Source organism: Chiloscyllium plagiosum, unplaced genomic scaffold (assembly GCF_037043375.1).
Source record: "Chiloscyllium plagiosum isolate Xiang-an unplaced genomic scaffold, Cpla_swu_hap1 HiC_scaffold_23, whole genome shotgun sequence".
In the NCBI taxonomy this organism is placed as follows: Eukaryota; Metazoa; Chordata; class Chondrichthyes; order Orectolobiformes; family Hemiscylliidae; genus Chiloscyllium; species Chiloscyllium plagiosum.
This window is the reverse complement of record NW_028270161.1, coordinates 62,112,718-62,116,406: the sequence shown is the minus strand read 5'-3', so window position 1 is coordinate 62,116,406 and position 3,689 is coordinate 62,112,718.

The following is a 3,689-nucleotide window of genomic DNA, read 5'->3' as shown; positions in this document are numbered from 1 at the left end:
CCTCACCCTGATCTCCCTTTTCTCCCTCCTCACCCTTTTCTCCCTCCTCACCCTTTTCTCCCTCCTCACCCTTTTCTCCCTCCTCACCCTGATCTCCCTCCTCACCCTGATCTCCCTCCTCACCCTGATCTCCCTCCTCACCCTGTCTCCCTCCTTCACCCTGATCTCCCCTTCACCCTGATCTCCCCTTCACCCTGATCTCCCCCTCACCCTGATCTCCCCTCACCCTGATCTCCCCCTCACCCTGATCTCCCCCCTCACCCTGATCTCCCCCTCACCCTGACCTCCCCCACCCTGATCTCACCCTGATCTCCCCCCTCACCCTGATCTCCCCCCTCACCCTGATCTCCCCCTCACCCTGACCTCCCCCACCCTGATCTCCCCCCCCCCCACCCTGATCTCACCCTGATCTCCCCCCTCACCCTGATCTCCCCTCTCACCCTGTTCTCCCCCCTCACCCTGTTCTCCCCCCTCACCCTGTTCTCCCCCCTCACCCTGATCTCCCCCCTCACCCTGATCTCCCCCCTCACCCTGATCTCCCCCCCTCACCCTGATCTCCCCCCTCACCCTGATCTCCCCCCTCACCCTGATCTCCCTCCTCACCCTGATCCCTCCTCACCCTGATCCCTCCTCACCCTGATCCCTCCTCACCCTGATCCCTCCTCACCCTGATCCCTCCTCACCCTGATCCCTCCTCACCCTCATCCCCCCCTCACCCTGATCCCCCCTCACCCTGGTCCCCCCTCACCCTGGTCCCCCCTCACCCTGGTCCCCCCTCACCCTGGTCCCCCCCTCACCCTGGTCCCCCCTGACCCTGGTCCCCCCTCACCCTGATCTTCCCCCCTCACCCTGATCTTCCCCCCTCACCCTGATCTTCCCCCCTCACCCTGATCTTCCCCCCTCACCCTGATCTTCCCCCTCACCCTGATCTTCCCCCCTCACCCTGATCACCCCCTCACCCAGATCTTCCCCCCCTCACCCAGATCTTCCCCCCCTCACCCAGATCTTCCCCCCCTCACCCTGATCTCCCCCCTCACCCTGATCTCCCCCCTCACCCTGATCTCACCCTGATCTCCCCCCTCACCCTGATCTCCCCCCTCACCCTGATCTCCCCCCTCACCCTGATCTCCGCCCTCACCCTGATCTCCGCCCTCACCCTGATCTCCGCCCTCACCCTGATCTCCGCCCTCACCCTGATCTCCGCCCGCACCCTGATCTCCGCCCGCACCCTGATCTCTCCCCGCACCCTGATCTCTCCCCGCACCCTGATCTCTCCCCTCACCCTGATCTCTCCCCTCACCCTGATCTCTCCCCTCACCCTGATCTCTCCCCTCACCCTGATCCCTCCCCTCACCCTGATACCTCCCTTCACCCTGATCTCCCCCCCGCCCTGATCCCTCCTTCACCCTGATCCCTCCCCTCGCCCTGATCCCTCCCCTCGCCCTGATCCCTCCCCTCGCCCTGATCCCTCCCCTCGCCCTGATCCCCCCCCTCGCCCTGATCCCCCCCCTCGCCCTGATCCCCCCCCTCGCCCTGATCCCCCCCCTCGCCCTGATCCCCCCCCCTCGCCCTGATCCCTCCCCTCGCCCTGATCCCCCCCCCCCTTCCGTCGGCCCCCCCTCCCGTCGTCCGCCCCCCCTTCACCATTTTTCCCCCTTCCCCTCTTTCCCCCTTCCCCTCTTTCCCCCTTCCCCTCTTTCCCCCTTCCCCTCTTTCCCCCTTCCCCTCTTTCCCCCCTTCCCCTCTTTCCCCCTTCCCCATTTTGCCCCCTTCCCCATTTTGCCCCTTCCCCATTTTTCCCCCTTCCTCATTTTTCCCCCTTCCTCATTTTGCCCCCTTCCCCATTTTTCCCCCTTCCTGTTTTTGTCCCCTCCCGTCTGCCCCCCCCGTCTCCTCCCGTCTCTCCCCCCCCCGTCTCTCCCCCCCTCTCCCCCCCCCCTCCCCCCCCCTCTCCCCCCCCTCTCCCCCCCCCTCCCCCCCCTCCCCCCCCCCCCCTCCCCCCCCTCCCCCTCCCCCTCCCCCCCCTCCCCCCGCCCCCCCTCCCCCCCTCCCCCCCCCCCCCCCCCTCCCCCCCTCCCCCCCCCCCTCCCCCCCCTCTCCCCCCCCTCTCCCCCCCCTCTCCCCCCCCCTCTCCCCCCTCTCCCCCCCCCCCCACCCCCCCTCTCCCCCCTCCCCTCCCCCCCCTCTCCCCCCTCTCCCCCCCCCTACCCCCCCCCCTCTCTCCCCCCCCTCTCCCCCCCCCCTCTCCCCCCTCTCCCCCCCCCCCACCCCCCCTCTCCCCCCTCCCCTCCCCCCCCTCTCCCCCCTCTCCCCCCCCCTACCCCCCCCCCCCCTCTCTCCCCCCCCCCCACCCCCCCCTCTCCCCCCTCCCCACCCCCCCCTCCTACCCCCCCCTCTCCCCCCTCCCCACCCCCCCCTCCCCCCCCTCTCCACCCCCCTCTCTCCCCCCCTCTCCCCACCCCCCCCTCCCCCCCCTCTCCACCCCCCCTCTCCACCCCCCTCTCTCCCCCCCTCTCCCCACCCCCCCCTCCCCCCCCTCTCCCCCCCCTCTCCCCCCCCTACCCCCCCCTCTCCCCCCTCCCCACCCCCCCCTCCTACCCCCCCCTCTCCCTCCCCCCCCTCTCCCCCCCCCCTCCCCCCTCCCCACCCCCCCCTCTCCCCCCCCTCTCCACCCCCCTCTCTCCCCCCCTCTCCCCTCCCCACCCCCCCTCTCCCCCCCCCTCCACCCCCCTCTCTCCCCCCCTCTCCCACCCCCCCCTCCCCCCCTCTCCACCCCCCCCTTCCCCCCCCTCTCCCCCCCCTCCCCCCCCTCTCCCCCCCCTTCCCCCCCCCCCTCTCCCCACCCCCCTCCCCCCCTCTCCACCCCCCCCCTCTCCACCCCCCCCCTCTCCCCCCCCTCTCCCCCCCCTTCCCCCCCGTCCCCCCCCCTCTCCACCCCCCCCTCCCCCCCCCCCCCTCTCCCCCCTTCCCCCCCTCTCCCCCCCCCCCTTCCCCCCCCCTCTCCCCACCCCTTCCCCCCCCTCTCCCCACCCCCCCTCCCCCCCTCTCCACCCCCCCCTCTCCCCCCCTCCCCCCCCCTTCCCCCCCTCCCCCCTCTCCACCCCCCCCTCTCCCCCCCTCCCCCCCCCTTCCCCCCCCTCCCCCCCCCTCTCCCCACCCCCCCTCCCCCCCTCTCCACCCCCCCCCCTCTCCCCCCCTCCCCCCCCCTTCCCCCCCCTCCCCCCCCCTCTCCCCCCCCCCTCCCCCCCCCGTCTCCCCCTCCCCCCCCCGTCTCCCCCTCCCCCCCCGTCTCCCCCACGCCCCGTCTCCCCCCCGTCTCCTCCCCTCCCCGTCTCTCCCCTCCCCCCCGCCCGTCTCCCCCTCCCCCCCGTCTCCCCCTTCCCGTCTCTCCCCTCCCCCCCGCCCGTCTCCCCCCCCCCCCCCGTCTCCCCCCGTCTCCTCCCCCCCCCCTACATTTCCTGTCTCCCCCCCCCACATTCCCTGTCTCCCCCCCCCCACATTCCCCTGTCTCCCCCCCCCCACATTCCCCTGTCTCCCCCCCCCCCCACATTCCCCTGTCTCCCCCCCCCCACATTCCCCTGTCTCCCCCCCCACATTCCCCTGTCTCCCCCCCCACATTCCCCTGTCTCCCCCCCCACATTTCCCTGTCTCCCCCCCCCACATTCCCCTGTCTCCCCCCCCCCCCACAT